The 17,961-nt window shown below is 48.8% G+C and overlaps 1 long non-coding RNA gene across 1 annotated transcript; it reads left to right on the top strand.

Annotated features, from left to right (window-relative positions):
- The first annotated feature begins 282 nt into the window (after positions 1-282).
- LOC122186736 lies at positions 283-6,690 on the top strand. Its single transcript, XR_006181178.1, has 4 exons — positions 283-379; positions 1,026-1,103; positions 1,815-1,889; positions 6,579-6,690. It is a non-coding gene; the product is annotated as an uncharacterized LOC122186736 (long non-coding RNA).
- Positions 6,691-17,961: the final 11,271 nt, after the last annotated feature.

Here is a 17,961-nt window from a genome sequence, read left to right as displayed (position 1 = left end):
CCCGCCTCCGCCTCCGCTCATTGGCTACGCTCTCTATGCCGCCCGCCAATACGAAGGCAGGATGGAACCGCGGACGGAAGGATCGGAACGGAAGCAAGGCGCTGACTGGTTGAAAAGCTTAAGTAGTAAGTGGTTCTATTAACAAAATAACCAATGAGAGAGACTGATCGCTGTGAGGGCGCTGATTGGCATTTCTCGTAGCCATTCAGTTCCTCTCTCTCCCTAAGGCCCACAGGGGGCGCTCCGGCTCGCCGTGGTTACCATGGCAGCCGCCATGGCGGCGGGCCTGCGGCCGTGCCCCCCCCCTTTGGGCGCTGGGTCTGGGCTGGGTCCTCTGGGAAAAACAGCCTGGCGTGGGAGCAAACCGCATGGCTGAGAGGTGGCTGTGAGGGCGTAACAGCGGGAGGGTGACAAAAGTTGACTCCCAAGCTTAGGAAAGCGCTCAGGAAGTCCTTAATTAGCGTCAGCGTTGCGAAATGGCGGAGGTCGGGGTTGGGAGCAAGCAGCCGGGCTGCAGCCGGGCTGCAGGATGTGTGTGATCCCAGCTGCTGCACATCGCTAAGCCTGCTTCCATCTCCGTGACAAAGAGTTAGGATGACAGCTTCATTGCCACCCGAAACGCCAAGGCAGAAAGCAGGCAGTAAAACTGACGCTTGCTTTCCACAGCGGCTCTAAGGCTTGGAGCGTTGTGTTAGCAGAACCATCCTCCTGTCAGCCTCGCTCATGGAAGGGCACAGGCTTCTTTCAGAAGGAGATCACGCCGTAAATCACTGAAATTGTGCTTCCTTCAGATCATACCGAGCCTTTTGGTTAACACATCGTCCCTTCTGGGTGCAGCAGCTGGATGTGTAAGAAGGCTTTTACCACATCCCTGGTGTTTCACTGTCTGTGCACATGAATGTATGCATAATAAAGGCCAAAATTCTGTGTTCCCAGCAATCTTGGATAGATCGCTTCATAAGTGCATTACCAGGACAGGGATGAAGCTTGGCTAAATCCTGAGGCTTATACTGTTTTCTTTACAGGAAATACCTGTCCAGCAGAGCTGTTAAGTGCAGTGAGATCTTCCACTGGATTGTGCAAAGAAAAGACAAAGAGTACAGGTAGAAGGCTTTCTCCTTGGGCTGTCAGCGTAACGTTTCCAAGTGCTCATTTTGCCTCCCCACATAAATACTCCTCTGATTCTGTGTAACATCATCTCAAAGCACACACTTCTAACAGGCGATAAGGATGAAGTCAGCCTGGTTGCTGTCAGCTATGGGAACGAGACAGGACATGGCAGGAGGTTATCCTCATTTTACAAAAATACCCCACTCTGCTGCATTAATCACTTCTGACAGCAGAATAAAGAATAAGAATTAGAATTCCTTACATGTGTTATATCTCATTAATACCTATATATTTGTTGTTTGAAGTACCTAGAATTTTTTTTCCTCCAAATTAGGTGGTATTTAAAACTACTGTGTCAGATAGAATCATTTGAAAAACTTCTCTGCAGTTCTTTGTGCAGCTGAGCTAATAGGAGAATGTCACTCAAGCTTGTGCGTTAGTGCTATTCTTGTTAATCTCCAGGGTCTCCCTTTCATGATAACAAAAATTCCAAACTTTCCCTGGTGCTCCTTGGAGTATTCAAGGGTTCCTGCTCTTCATGGGATGTGTTTTTGCAAGCAACAGATCCAGGTTATAATTAAATGATCCTTTGAATGTCCAGAATCTGTCAGGCAGTGTTTAACTAAGTGAACTGAAATTAGAATGTCTGGGTCAAGTCATCTGTATGATTTTAAAAGAGATGTGTGCAATCTGTGTTTTTGCAGTAGTGCTGCTTTGACCTGGATAGAGGCTCAAATGTCTTCCTGCATACTGGACTGCATAAACTTCAGAGTTTTAAGGTATTGGTGTCAGCTTTCTAATAAAACCTACCTAACTATTGCACTTCTGTGAAGTGTTTAGCTTTAAACAGTGCTTTTAACTGTGCTTTTAACTGTGATTGGATCTTCAGGGCACGAAGGGTTTCAGATATTTTTTTTTGTGGGGAACTGTTTTTGCCGCTCTTTAGTTCAGACTTTGGGTTGAGCTGTATTTCACAGCACAGACCTTAAACTGCACTTTCGAAGTAGCCATCAAAGTCCCTCATCTCTGAGAAAGTCAGCATTTAGACAACAGTGCAGCACTGTCATGGCTGAAACCACTTGCAGTTGTCAGTCTTTACTTGGATACAGTTAATAGTTCTACAAAGTCATTACATTCTAGCAGGGTAGAAAGTCCTCCCAAGTATAAATATTATGAAGTTTATGGAGCTCTGAGACCACTTTCGATGGGCCATGCTCTTACCACACACCACTGATGCAGGTACGTATTCATCACTAACACACAAAGGCCATCAAGTGTTACTTGCTGCAGTTGCCCCTGCAGTGGGAGACCAGCAAATTCAACCTAGTCCACCCTATTGAGCTTTCAAATATGCAGGCTTCTTTTCTCCTCAGTCATTTGCTCATGATTTTATAGTTTTCATCTTCTCTTGACTGAATGCACTGTGACTGCATTAACACCTGCCTCTGCTCTTCTTAGACTATTTTCCTATCATGTCATGGACACATGAGTCATCTTATTTGTGATCCGCCGAGCTGAGTGAGAGTCATAGTAACGCTGTGTGCTTCAAGGCCATTAGTAACGCTGCTAAAACTTGCATAATATCTTCTTCTGTGTCTAAATCCCTGAGAGATTGAGTAACTGTTTTCTTTTTCACCCCAACTGACTATGCGACTGTATGAGTCATTCCCGTTACAGCAGAGGAATTGTAATCTTTGTGCCTTTCCAGTTTTCTTTGGCAAGCAATTTATTTTATAGGACACCTCTGCTCAATCTCTCTGTTCCAAACCCTTATATGTCCCCAGAAATATTTTCACTGACTTCGGTTCTTTTCAGATCATGTGCTTTGGTTTGGAAACTGCTGTAAGTTATTGGTAAAACAGATGGAGAAATGTTAATCTTTATCCAGTGATATTACTGAGCTATTTCATTACTTGTGGAAGCATTAGTGAAACTTAAATATATTGAGAAGCATTTAAATGACAGCAACAATAAAAAAAAGAAAGGTTATAGTAATTATTAAACATATATATATACATGCTGGAGGGAATATTTTGTACAAAAGATCTGCAGCGACAGCTGTGAATGAACCATGAGAAGGACTAGCAACAGATGGCTGGTAAAAAGGAGGACGGAGTGAAAGGTGTCCTTTTGTAATGAATGAACATGATATCCCTGCAAGCAGCACGGGATGTTGCCCTTTGGGGAACAGGATCTTGCACAGAAGGGCCGTTGCAGCTTTGCAAGCCCTCTGGGGCAGCTAGAGCCCTGCTCTGACACTGCTGCTAGCAGCTGTCCCAGGAGGAGCCTTGCAACAGAGAGCAGCTGCTGGAGCTGGGCTCGTGTCCCATCCCTGCAAGTGACACTGTGTTAGCACAGAGCCAGGTGTCAGCTCCCTGCTCCTAGCAAGGCTGAGCTGGGCTTGGTTTTGCTGGTAGAGCACCTCGAGCTGTGCAGGGCATCAAAGGTCCTGCTTTTAAGTAGCCACTTCAAAAGTGGATGGACACGAAACAAGTTGATCTCCTACTTGAGCACTGCACACACGGGCTTACCAACATTGCCTGATCCATTGCTTCAAATATTTTTTTTTTTATTTTTCCTCTCCTGATATATACTTTTCATTAGACCAAGACTTCCCTCTCTCTGTGATCCCATCTCCCACATGAAGCCCACACTGAAGTCCAGCTGGGCAGCCCTATTGGGTCAGCGATCACCGTGGCACAACATCCAGTGAAACAGCAGGGGCAGGAAAAGTCAGGAATCACAAAAAACAGCGATGAGCTGTGCAGCTTCAGGAGAGCCACAGGACCATGCAGGCAGTAAGTGAGAAAGAGGCAAATCCCAGCACCATGCCTGCTCATTTTCCAGGGAGGGAATGCAGAGCCCAAATGAGCGGCTGCTGCTGGGACATTACTTGGGGCACAGCCTCACAGTGTGAGCAGCTGCGCAGTGGGGCTGGGAGGCAGCAGCATGCAGAAGCACACAGCCTGACCAGGGCTGTCCTCAGCACGGTCTGAACTGACTTAACCACCCGAGTGTTGCCTTTAAAGTCGGATGAGTGCCTGACCCAGTCTCTTCTCACAATAAAGAGCAGTGTGGGATCGTGCTGGCCACAGATATTTCTTTGAGCTGGTGTTTGCCTTCCTTCTCCACTGTTTCCCACACCAGTGATTCTGCTTTTCAAGATGAAGTTCTGAAACCGGCGAGATGTTGCTTTATCATCAGTCTTCCACATCATGTGAATCCTCCCAGAATACCAGCTGACATTTCAGAGGTTGCATTTTTGCATTTGAGCCAGGACGCAGTTAGCATGTAACAGTGGCTTCTTGTGTTGGTGTTGTATTTTTAATTTTTTTTTTAAGAAGAGAAAAAAGTTCCTTCCTCTTGAGTCTCCAGCAGAGACTGTTTCTCCTTGGGGAAGGAGTTCACATGATCATATAGATGCGTCAGATAAAATCCCTTCCCACGTTTGATATTTGCTAAGTTGAATGATTGTTATTCCAAGCCAATAGCTGGAATGGCTGTGATTTAACATCCCCCTTTGGTTCACAAGCATTAAAGAAACGAAGTGCAAAAATGAAATCCTTCAGCTTGGACTCATTAAGCAAACACCACTCTAGCTACACAAATATTTCTCCCTGTTTGTTTGTTTAAAGCTGGCCAAGAGTCAGGCTGTGAGTTCCAGAAATACTTTCAAGATAACAGAAATGGGCATCCGAATCTAAAAGGAATTCTGTATTTAGAAATTCTGGAATACTACAAGGGGGTGGCTGTGCTGTTAACGATTTTCTGATTGCTCTGAATCCCCGTGGCTTTGGAAAGTGAGTCATGACATCCTTCTTTATATAAATGTTTTTCCCATCGTAGATGATTTTACAAAATATATACCCTAAGGGGATCTAATAACACAATACCCATCTCCAGTCACGTTGTTGCTTTCAATAGGGCTTTGCTTGAGAGAGGCTCAATCAAGCCATTTTCCACGGGCAGCACTGGGCACGAGCTGTCAAGGCTCAGCACTCATGGAGCCCACGTGCACTCGGTGCAGAAGCAGCACCCAGCCTAATGCTTGGCACAGCAGGAACCGAGTGGTGTACGTTGGTTTATCAAGGCAGCCCTGGCCTCCTGCTGCAGAGCATGCTTGGGAACACCAGGCCTTCACTAGAAGTTCACATCAGTTCCAGCTCACAGGGTGAGTTACTGCAGCATTCAGTGGACATAGAAAGCAAGAGCAAGGCACCTTGCAGGTCTTGGTTTCCACTGGCGTTTCAGTGTCAGAATGGTGTTCCTCTGATATAAGTAGTAGCTCAGTTCCACATTTACTGTTCTTGAGAGGTAATGGGAGAAGATTTTTTTTTTTTGTCAGACTCCAATGAATTGCTTAAAATGTTTGGTAATACAACTCTATTTATTACCATGCTTTTAGGGACTCGTGGAAAGTCCTGTGCCTTGACAGCCAGCAACGCAGCTCTCCACAGCTGTTTGTCCAAGGATGTATTTGAGACTGGTTTAATTCTTAACTTCATGCAACAGCCATCAAAGCGAAACAGAAGTGGATGTGCTGCTGTCAGTGTGGATGTGGAGTTCTCTGTGGTTGTGGTGATCTCTGCTCATTATCTGCAGGGACTGAAATTTGGTTTGTTTTTTATGCTTAGGAGCCAGAGAAAGCTAAGATATTGCTTAACTGAAGAGCCATTGTTTACTGTTAATAAAATTGACACATTCCGTATGGCACAGACATGCTATCTTGGCACCAGTAACAGGAGGAATTATTCTGCCTGGCTTGCAGTCTTTTCTTTATCGTAAAAAGACAGTAATTAGCCAGCTTGGAACTAAATGAACCCAACTGAAAAAGCTGATTGATGAGAAATGACTCCAGACTGCTTCCTAAACACACGTGGTTTGGATGCCATCACTGACAGCGCTGATGCCAGCACCAGGTCGTGGCTCCTGCTGGGCAGTACCCAAAGCTAGTAGTCAGTGTTCAATGGCTTGATCTCTGGTGGAGTCCCAGCTTGAAGGAGTGATGAACAAACAGTGATAAGCACACTGTAAACCCTGCCAAAATGACCCATTTACATGACAAAATTGCAAATTATGATAAATCTAGAGCATTAATTCTTGGGGTAAAGACTGTGCAGTGGCTTACTTTGGATTAGGAATTACTTTGCATGAGGTTCCTCCATACAGCGTGGCTATCAGTCAGTGTGTGATAACTCCCTTTATAGCCCCCATACACCAAATTCTCCACATATGCATGTCTTTGGGCCAGGCTGTCATCGTGCAGCAAGCTGTCATTCCCAGGGCCAGAAAGATCACATACAGCTTCCTGCAGCTTTTCCCTATCAAGTTCATGAAGTCTCTAATCTTGTGTTTTAAATTTATCTAGTAAACCGCAAATTGTTGGTTCTGTTGTTTTGTTGTTGTTATTTTGTCCCTTTCTGCAAATGAAGCATGGGATCTGTTATTCCATTCATCTTTTTTCTCAGCACTGCACAATTTTTCATTAGCCAGTGATGGAACAGTTTGCAAACTTGCTTGTGGCTTCTGCATCCAGATCAGGAGCAGTGCGTGCAGAGCTGCTGCACAGCTGAGGATGAACTTCCCATGGTGATGAAGAGGCACGAAGGAATGTTTCTAAGTGCCCAGCTGCCTGCATTCTTGTTCAGCTCATTCCTTAAAGACTGCTGAGATGTGATTGTATTAGTAATGATATGTTACAGTGCCTCGAGGCCTGGATAAATAACTAATGAGGCATCTTAGTCAAAATAAAAAGGATTTTCCCTCCTGGTTCCTCTGTTTGAACACTCATTTCTGCAGGAAGGCATGCAGTGCCACTGGAAAGCACACACCTCCTGTCCAAACACCACGATGCCTGCAGGTTGCCATAGCAATGAGGAGAGCTGAGGCCATTTGGGGCTGTAATTCTGCAATGCATGCAGCAGTGAGGTGCCACATCCCCGTGCTCAGCAAAGTCAGACTCCAGCAGCCACATCCAGCCTGGGAAGGGTGTTTCACAGACACTGAGCCTGTTGTGCAGGCTGCATCCCTGAATGTGCCTTCACAGCATGGCCAAATAGTTCCAGATAACACCATGGCTCACACCTGTGGACTGCAACATACCTGGCCAGTCACAAATGGAGATATGGCTTGAGAAAGTTGGTGTCTATTTAAACATCATTGCTAGACTATACTTGCAATGGACAGTCTAAATAAAGATACTGAATGCTTTATCAGGCCAAGTTTTACAAAGCAGAAAACCACTACTTGAGAGTTGGCACAAAAGGAAATGATTTAATCCCCAGAAGCGAGTGACAGCTGGGAACTGCATGAAAACAGCAAATGCTGTGCCCAGAAAGCTGTAGTCCTGCATAAAAGTGAAGACTTCACCCCACTGGAAGAAAAAGCAAACAAACAAACAAACAGCCCAACTCTGGGAGAGGGAAAGGATCTGAAACAGATACAGCAAATATACCCAGAGCTGATGGTAAGGAACCAGAAGATGCATTTTCTCCTAAAAGTGCAGCATCCTTGTAAGACTAGAAGAAATACCTGTGCATCATATTTAGTTACAACATTAAGACAGTAACAATGTTTAGAATTTTTCCTCTCTCTCTTCATACCACATGTTTAAAAGATGACATTGCACAGACAGAATATTTTGTTCCCTGTCCAGAACATGGAGCCCTCTTGGAGCAAATCGCAGGGACACTGTGCCTGCTGCTCTCAGCCCTGGCAGACTCCAAAGGAGCTAATCCCACCCTGCCCGAGGGCAGGGGATGCTCAGGACACGGGAATGGCTTTGCTGAGCTCACCCTGCCAGCTGCACCAGCTGCTGCTCAACAAGAAAGCATCCAGCCCCTGCACCCCTTCTCCATTGGACAGAATGCAGGGACCTGCAGCAGGAGGGCAGGAGGCTGAAAGGGGCGATGTGGGTGCACAGGGCAAAGCCTGAGGTCTGCAGCCCTTTGCCTCACAACCGGACCAGCCAGCACCCCGTTCTGAGCCCTGCAACAAAACCACGTGAAAGCACAAGTAAGGATCAAAACATTTATAGGCCTTCTGCACATCTGAAGCAGGAATCCTCGTCTGGCTGCCTAACACCATGAAACGATGTGATGGTTGGGCACCTTTAGCAAGTCTTGTTCAGAGCTGGCTGAGATGACTTCTCCCCTATTAGCACCCCCCTTTCTCCAGAAGCTAGAAGTGCAGGTGCCAACCCAGCCTGCTGCCTGTGCTCATCCAGCTGTCCCATGCAGCAGGAACAGAGGGACAAAAGGAAGGGACACCTGCTTCCCATGCAGTAACACCGGGGCCAGATACAATGGTTGTTCTTAGCCCTTTTTTGTGTACCCACACAAAATGAGCCCTATTTAATACTTGCATGTTTCCCTCTCCTTTCACTGCTATCCACTCCAATCACAAACAAGAAGGCTTTGGCCAGGGGGATGACTTTCTGGTGAAGCATGTGCTGGATGCATGACCTTTGTGGGTTTATACTGAAGAAGGTTCTGGATACTTTTAGACAAACAAATCCCTTAGCAAGCAGGATTGATGCTTGTTTTGTAGTCTGCTACAGCTGCCATGGTTTCTCCTGCTAGTAGCAGGTAAACTGCTTCTTCTATAGAGCATATGGGGGAGACTGCAATGGGCTGTGGGAACCTCGTGGGTAAAACATGGGATGGGATGGTGCTATCACTGCATGGTCTGACTTTGAGACCTACTTGTATTTGTTGCTGCTGCAAAGAGGTTACCAGTCAGTGACTTATTTTGCAAGAGCCTTTGGTTGGAAGGAATTCTGCAGAAATGAGTGGTTCAAGGCTCCCGGCCAAGATTTGCTTTCTGCAAAGGCTTTTAAACAAACTTTGGAGACTGGGGGGGAAAAAAAAAAAAAAAAGTTTTTTTTTCCCACTTTCCAAACAGAATGCATTCCCTAGGGGGAAAAAAGTAATCTGGGGCTGTGGGTCCAATCTGTCCCATTGGGGTGAGCCCTCAGAGGAGCCTGGCTCAGCGGGCAGAGATAACATTCTGCAGTGGCTGGGAAGGCTGAGAGCAGCTCATGAAGTGAAATTGCCCAGAAGCACTGCACAGCCTCTCACTTTGCACTGCAAAGCTTTATCATCTCTGCACAGATTACTGGAGCCAAAAATAGCTGCAGCTCAAAGAAAGCAGTTTTTGAGCACGCTTCGCCCTGCTGGCACGGCAGCCCCCCGTCCAGCCACGCTGCCCAGCACCGGCCTGAGCTCCAGGTCCTGGGGGAGCTGCGCTAATGAGCTTGGCCTCGTTAAGGCTTTTCTGAGTCCCACTTCTTGATGATGAACCTTTCTGGGTTAACAACTTCTATAACAACAAAATTGGTCTGAACGTGGATAACTCACTGAGACATAGCAACACCCAGTCGCCTTAATCTACTGCAAAGTGTCCTTTCTGTGGCAGTGAAAAGAGAGCTTGGCACTGATTCTGCTTTACCTGACGTCGTCTCTTCTTCTCATGAGTCTAAGTGCAAGATGTCACTGGATGGCTTGAAACATCTGCACTTGCCCGAGGGAGCCCAGCAGACCGTTGGAATATGCCTTGCATTTTTCAGTCCAATGTTTATTGAAAGTGTTTGTTTTTGGGGGTGGAAGTCTTGAAAAAATCAGTGCACATTTTTTCCATGTCTAACTTGTGCCATTCCGCATTTCCTGGCGATCTCGATGACATCAAGTGACACGGACAGCTCAGCACCTGGGAAACGCCACAGAAAGCTGTGCTTGCACAAGGAGGCTCAGCCATGCAAGAGGAAGGCGGCAGCAACACTGCCTAAGGAGGGACACCAGGCTCAGGCTGCAAAATGGTCAGGTGAGAACCAGGTCAGAGCCTCCTGCAATGACAGCTTGGTGCATGTGTCTGCAACTCCCTGGGCAGACTTTGTGTTGATGGCTTTCCTCACTGGGACATGCAGAGCGTGACCAGCACCGCATTGCTGTTCTGGGGATTGTTTTTTTCTATGTAAGAATCCTCAGGTATGCTCTCAGTTCATCCTGGACCTGCCCTATGGGATTTCTCTTTGTCCCATCCTGGCAGCTGTCCCATGGACAATTGCTTGCTCCTCACTGCAGTGCAGTGGACAGGTACCCACATGGCATCACAGTCCCATCCCTTCTTAGTGCCATCTCCATCCCACCCCAATGCAGAGTCTCAAAGAGCCAAAAATAAAATTACTGCAATCCTGCACAGGCCAGCAGCACCAGTACAACAGAGCAAAGCCAAACACTCCCCTGTGCAAAGGCAATGCCATTAATGCCAGCCCAGGACCATGCAGAGTGGCACAGCATAAAGCAGCTGGATGCAGCAAGAAGCTCAGCCAAGATGAGCAGGTAAATCAGCTGGAGTAAAAGCCATAGGAAAGTGCAGAAAGCCACAAAAGGCTGGTTGAGCCTTCAGGTGGGTCTGCTCAACCCTATAGTGCAGTCTGCCATCCAGAGCGGGCCATGCCAGGCAGCTCTTACTGCAGTGGGCATCCCAGGGTGTCTGATGCCAAAGTCTCTGGTATGTTGTACGAAGGACAAGAGATGGGAGACCTTCAGTCAGGAGCTGGAGTAGATTTCCAGATAAAAACAACAACTCTCATTTAAAAAGAGCCAGAACAAATACATCAAAAACAATGTATTTTTATCCTAATATGTTAAGATTTCAGGCAAAACTGCAAAATTGTTGGCGTCTCATGGTGTATTTTTCCCCTATGGAAAAAAAATAAAAAATTCTCTGTAGAAAACACAGTTTAATCCCCAAATGCATTTTTCTGCTTCCAGTGGAAAACATTCAAAAACATTCAAAACATTGAGTCCTTGTGGGGGTGGTCCTGGAGGAGGAGAGGCCAGGCAGTGGGGGGTAGGGGGTGGGAGGGGAAGGGGCTCCTGACCAGTGCTCTGAGATTATCCCCAGGGCCAGGCACAGGGCTGGGAGCTTTGAATAGGACAAATAGTAGATAGCTCATCTATAAAGTCCACATACTGCTCTCCTGAATTTCCAAAGTGTTTTGCTGTTAGCTGCACACTGCATGCGTGGCAATGCAATCACCAAGAAAAGGCAGCCTGCACCATTGCTGGCGTGGTGGCATTTGTATTTCACAAGATCTGGCCTCCAGAGCCTGTGGTCCAAGCGTCATCCTGGATCACATTCAGGTATGAGCTGGAGGGAGCACAGAACTCGTCAGCTCCTGAGGCAGCTGAGCTGTCCCCCAGGCTGCAGCCACCCCATCTCCTGTGTCTGGAGAGGACCAGCAGCAAGATCCCAGCCATCACCATCGAGTGAGTAATAATGCATGACCCAAAGGGGCTGCAGAGAGATTAGTTTCCGTCAAATGATACTCCTCTGGAAATCAAACTGGCTTCCTGGTGCTGACTGCGAAATAAAATAGAGCAGAATCGAGAGGTGGAGCTATAGGTCAGCGCGGCTGCACGGACTGCGAGGGGATTTTGCCTCTTTGAGGTCCTTTCCCTTTCGTCAGTGCCTCCTTGGAGGCGTCAGGGCGTTTCCTGCACAGCTGACTGCTTTTGTTGGTATTTTTATCTCTTCCTGCACGCGATGGCAGGGTGTGGGTATCTGCCACCAGCGGCAGCTTGCAGGCACACGGCACCGGGCCGAGAGGGCTGATGGCAGACAGCAGCAGAAGGGCTCCTGAAGGACCTGCCTGGTGCCCTGCAAGGTGTCAGGCTGTGTGCTCAGCCTACAGTCAGACCTCCCCTGGCTCCAGCCAAGTTTATGCATACTACTTCTCCCATTTACAAGGCTCATAGCATCCTTACAGCAAAAAAAAAGACACATCCTTCATTCTGCTGGCAAAGTAATTAGTCCTAACGAGCCCTGGTTCCAGGTTGGGCCAGCAAAGCAGGAGGAAGCATCTGCCCCACTTGGGTGCTTGCAGCTGTCCACTATCAGGAGGGCTGTGCTGGAAGAGGACAGGGGACACGGCACTGCCATCAGCTGTGCCTAACTCTGTCACCTGCTGCCATCCCCAAGGCAGCTGGGACACAGAGAGGTGACACCACTCAAGGAGACGCTCCTGCACAGAAATTCCTCTCCCCCTTGCTGAAAGCCCTGCCAGCAGGGTGGGCACAGAGGCAGTTACTTGGCATGCCGAGCTGCCTTGCCCCAAACACCTTCCCCGTACATTAAGGTACTGCCACCAGCTCTGAATTTCACCCGGCACGGGGCACGCTTTTCCAGTGCAAAAAGCACACCAGAAAGACGCGTACACAGCTCCCTGCCAGACGGTTCGCGTGCAGCGGAGCCCACGGCCCCGACAGAGGGCTCAGGGCGGCGGGGCGGTGCGGGGCGGGCCGGCACTGCCGGACAGCTGGCGCACGGCGTGGAAGCGCCCGGCAGCCGGAGCCGGGCACCGAAGGAAGGATGTTGGGGCGTACGCAGCTGCCGGGAGATGAGGTTACAATGCGCAGCTAAACAAAGATCCCCGCGAGGAGGAAACGGATCCCTCCCGCCGCCCGTAAGGTAGGAGCCGAGCGGCGGCCTCTTGACATCATCGGGCCGAGCATTGGATTACAGCAGGCAGGGACTCACCCGGCGGGGAGCAGAACACGCCCCTCGGCCCCACAAGTGCAACTTCATTTAGCGGCTCTCGGCGCGAGGAAGCCGCGAGCGTGGAGCTGCCCGCAGCCGCCCCTGCCGCCCCGCAGCGCCGCTTCCAGCCCTGCTCCTCCGGAGACAGCGGGACCCGTAAGTGCGGCGCCGGGAGCGGGGTGCGAGGGCAGGCGCTCGGCCGGGGGATGCCGGTGGGTGGTTTCTGCGGACGTAACTTGGGCTGCTCGCGGCGGAGCTTTGCTTTGCTCCGTGGAGCCGTGGGCTGAGCGGCGGGGCTGCGTTTCGCTTTGGAAGTCGCCTGCTCCTGGTTTGCTGCTCGGGGAGAGCGGCTTTCGCGATCACAAAGGAATGCTCGGCGGCACGGCGACCCTCACGGGGACTTCCAGCATCCTTTCTGCCCTTCGCCCGTTTATTTTAAGAAACCGGCCAGACGGGATCTCTTACGACATAGGGGCTCGCTCTGTCCGTCCGGGAGCCGCTGGGCTCTGTGCCCGTGGCCACTCGGGGCTGCCCCGAGCCCTGGCACGGCTGAGAGCCTCACAAACGCGATGTACGCAGGCTTGGGGACTCGGTGGCATCCAGCTTTCCTAGCAAGTGTTTTAAGAGCGGGATAAAAAAAGAACTGCTGTGTGGTGGTATTCTCAGGAGGCTCTGAAAATTCCTCCGGCTCGGTTCTGCGTGTCGCTCTCCTCTCTCCGGTTTCCCGCAGGCAGCTGGGAGGGAGCGCAACGCCTCGCTCCTGGAGGGACGGCTCGGAAACGTTCCCGTTGTGTCAGAGGGGGCAAACGCACACACAGAATGAGAGCCACGCACGACTGAGTTCTTTGGGGGAATGCCCGTGGTGGCTGGGATGAGTGGACAAGCAAAGAGGCGATGCGCCAGTGTCAGGTGGGGCTCTGGGAGAGACATAGAAGCAGAAAGGACGGCTCCAAGGGAGCATGTAGCCTCTCAGACTCTGGGCTCTGCTCGCCCACGGTCAGCACAGCCCTCGGGGTGGCTCTGAGCGTGCTTTGGCTGTTGAGGCTTTTGGGAGGTCCCCTGCGAGCAAGGTGGGCCCTTCCAGCTGTCTGAGAAGTTGTTATATGCCTGCTGTAATGAGGAACAGTGTTTGGGGAAGAAGGGTGCACCGGGGATCCCCAACGGCTGAATTCATCTGTAGCACAGATACAGACTAAATGGCCACTTACAAACGTGGCTCTGCCAGTAAAGCTTAAAGTATCTTGAGCACAGGACAGGGCCCTGGGCTCCAAGTCCTCCGCTGCATGGAGACCTTCCAGAGGGTGAGAGCTCCGATCCCTCAAAGAACAGGATCTCATTGCAGTAAAGCACATAGGCTGGCAGCAGCATAGCAGAAACACTAAAACCCAAAGACATAGATCCACATCTTCCAACAACTTGTTTCTGTACGCACAGTGGCTGATTCTGACCAGGTGTAAAGGCTAAGAGGAGCTAGCAAGCACTGCTTTGCTTCCCCTTTGCCTTGCTCTCCTCTACCAAAGAAAAGCTGATATACTTTTGAGCCTCCTTGAAAGCATGCATGCACACACACACAACCCTGCCCTCCAAAAGACAGCTGTGAAAAACATTTTCCAGGTTGTTACCATCTTCTGGGACTCCCATCTTTCAGGACCAATTATCACAGCACCGATCCCTCTGACCAAATGCTAAGCATTACCCCTATCATACAGGGGCCAGGCACAAATCAGGTAGTTCTCCTGGGTTCATACAGGTCTGTACAGAAACAAGGGATCAATCTGCAAGTTGATAAGAAACAGCAGAAGCTGTACCACAGCTTTTTATTTGCCCTTTCTGTGCCACTCTGTTTTGATCTTCATTTTCACATTCAAAGCCTGAGCACGGTTGTTGCTCCACAAGCATAAACTACTCTTCAATCAAAGCCATACACACAGACCAATCCAGACAAGTTTTCCAGCACAGTATCCATTCCTTAAAGAGGATGAGAGAAGGAAATAACGACCAACATGCTTCCAGCCAACTCATAAAGGGAGGTTGCTCCCCCAGGCTTACCAGTGCCAGCCGGTGCAATGGGGACGGTCAGCTGCTGGACGCACTTTGTCCCCAGCTCCTCCCAACGGCAGTGACAGAGAGGCACAGACATCACTGCAGGGCTCAGCCCAGGACCTGAGCAAGAAGAGCAGTGTTGGACTATGAACCATTTATTCCTCCATTTCAAAACCTGCACTCCCTGTCAAGCCTTTGCAGCGCTCATTCTTGGTTTGCTCTGCATGTTCCTCAATGCCTTTTCCCAGCATGGCCCTGAGAGGTGCAGTGCTCTGCTTGGCTCCTCCATGCCTGCACGTTGCTGGCCACAACCCACTGCCATAGGAGCAGGCCAGCACTGAAATGCCAACAGTTGTTGATGTTTGCAGTGATGTAATAAGCCAAATATCCCCACCGGAGAGTCATCAGCTTTACTGCTATTACTCTTTCCACAAAGTGTAATTAGTCTGCGGTGCTCATTGCCTCTAGATATCACTGGCAGTAGGAGTTCAGAAGGCATTTTATTGGATAACAGATCATTATGTAGCTAGCTAAACTACTCTGCTTGTAATTATGAGGATATTGCATTTTAAGAATTATACAACCTCCTGGTTTAGGGCAATTAGTAACTAATGAAAAATATTTCATCATAATTACAAGTATTCTTGCACCTCGGAGCCAAGGATACCAGCTGTATTTGGAGACAGGATACCAAATGAGATGGTCTTTCAGTCTGCCCAGGGAGGAGCCCCCAGGCTAATCAGTGATGCATTTGGATTGATGTTTACCTGTGAGTCAAAGTAACAATCTTCTGTCTGCTGCCATCACCTTGGGCAAAATCAAAAAGGACTTCCTCTCTGGATCAAAAGCAGCACCATAACATCTGCTGTAGAGAACACCGAATTCTGCCAAAAAGCACTCTGAGCTTCTTGGAGCATGTATTCATTTTGAAGCAACGTGGTGAGAACTGCATTTGTTTGGTGTGTATATGCACGTTCCTTTAGGGTAACAGCTGAAAAAAGGCAGAGGCAATCTGGATCTCAAACTGTGTGCACCATGCTGATAACGCCTTTGCAATTCACTCCTGAAGAGCAGCTATCCATTGGACATTTCCACATAGGTCCCTATAATCCATAGTGCCTAATCTGGTCCTGTAATGCATCAAAGAAACATGAATCATTCTTGACAAGTTACACCCACCCCACTTTAGTCCCACTGCAGCAGCTAGCCTCAGCATCAGCCTTAAGCCCCCACACTCTCTGCTTAAGGGAGTCTGCCCACGCTGGGTCCTTGCAGCTCTGCCCATCACCCAGGGCTGGGTGGATGGAATATGGAGCAGAAGATGAGCGGGGCATTCCACTTCCAAAATCCTCAACCAGGGCTGCGAGGCCTTACATGGAGGTGAGGCTGGGGCTGCAGGGGCGGAGAAGAGTAGCTGCAAAAGGGTTCCTCTCTCCAAAATCAGCTGTTTTGAGAGAATAGGGGGCTTCCCCAACAGCCCATCAGGAACAGGATTGCTTAGTGATGGCTCTTCTAGTTCAGAGCATCCTCATTCCAGTTTGCTTTAAGCATCTCCTGGCACAGGTCTGTGGATTTTGAGATGTTTTGCAACTCATCTGGAATGCCAGAGCTTTAAGTGTATGGGCTGTGTGACACAGGAGCCAGAATGAGGCAGGAAGACAAAGGAGGGAAACAAAGGATCAAAGATTTTCAAAGCTGGTTTTCCTCCTTCCTGCTTTTGTTTTTCCTGATCGGTACCCCAAAAGGGTAATGCATATTCCCAGAGTTGTGGGAATGCTGTTTCTTTTCCTGTCCAGCGTTTCCAACAAGCACTTCCCCGTCAGTGGAATAAACAATAACAAAAGCATGTTGTCAAATCCTTGCGTCTTTGATTGGATACTGTCATGATCATCATTAGGATTTTCCACTTCTGTAAGCCCGTCATCTGCAGATTTCAAAGTCTTGCAGATATGTGAAACATCCAGTGAGGAAGGCGAGTATTAATAGTTCCACTTAACAGATGGGCAAAGTGACATATAAAAGCAGCAAGTGCCCTGTCCTTGAAGCAGGGATGGAGCCAGTGAGCAATGTTTGGCTCCAACTATGAGTAAGTTTTAGAAGTGGGCCAAAGAATAAAGAAGAAGGCAGTAGATTTGACCTGGTTTGGAAAGTGATGAATTATTGCAGCCACAGTGATCCACAGCTCAGAGTAGGCAGAACTGCTTAATGAGCTACTGCTTGCATTCTTAAATGGTTAATTTCTTGCTTTTTGGTCTGCTAATATTTGTCCCTGGAAGCAAGAAATAAAAAACAACCAGCAGTCCGTGATGTTCCAAAATGTCCTAAAGCTGAAACAGCTGCTAAAATAAGCAAGTGTCTTGTTGGCTGGGCCCTGCAGGTCAGGAGATTGCAAGTCACCCACAGATGTTAAGGCCACAGAGGAAATGTCTGAGAGGGGCCTGGGGACCAAGGGAGAAGGCACAGCTGTGCGCAGAGCAACACAAGGCAAACCAAAGCAGCTGCCAGCACCAGGCAAGCTTCCCCTTCTGCCTCAAAGCAGTTGACGTGGAAGTTTCACTTCTTTAAATGGCAGGGGGGCTCGCAAATGAACATTTGTTTGTACTCGCACTGCCAGCACTGAACCCCTCAAACCTTCCTGTGGTGCCAGTCAGGTGCTTGTGTGCCGCAGTGCGCACACATCAAGATGTTGAAAGGAGAAGTAAAACCAAATGGCAACTCCCCGTGAGGCCAGGCCACTGGGCAGGTTTTGCTCTTAGACCCAGCAGAGCAAATCACTTAGTGCAACCCCTAAAAGCCTTTCACTGCTCCTCTTGATACTCACTACCCCCAGATCCCTCCCATTAGTCACCAGTGGTGGGAAGAGCCGCTGAGCTTTACGCATCCTAACACCAGCACAGACACTGTTTCTTATGTTTGTTTTCCTTCCCCAGAAGCCGCTGCCCTGCTGTGTATGGAGCCTGTCTGAAATCATGCCCAAAAGGAAAGTCAACTAAACCAGGTAGAGATTCCACTACAGACTGATAACATCTTCCTTCATAGAAAAAATTTAATATAAGAAGGAAAAGGGGATTTTCTCCTTCCTGTTTTGCAAAAAGTCATTTGACCACCTCTGTATTCTGCACTACCAGTTGCTAGAAAGTTGCTAAGAGGGAACAAGCACCTGTGGTTTTGCTGTAATGACTTTCCTGCTGTGTCTTCCATACCTCCCAGCCATGCACAAGCTGTGTCACAGCACCAGCTCTAGTCCACCCTGGCTGGGGACAGCCC

Source organism: Lagopus leucura, unplaced genomic scaffold, assembly GCF_019238085.1.
Source record: "Lagopus leucura isolate 7727_CA_CO unplaced genomic scaffold, USGS_WTPT01 Super-Scaffold_100039, whole genome shotgun sequence".
NCBI classification, from domain to species: domain Eukaryota; kingdom Metazoa; phylum Chordata; class Aves; order Galliformes; family Phasianidae; genus Lagopus; species Lagopus leucura.
This window is presented reverse-complemented; position numbering and strand designations above follow the sequence as displayed.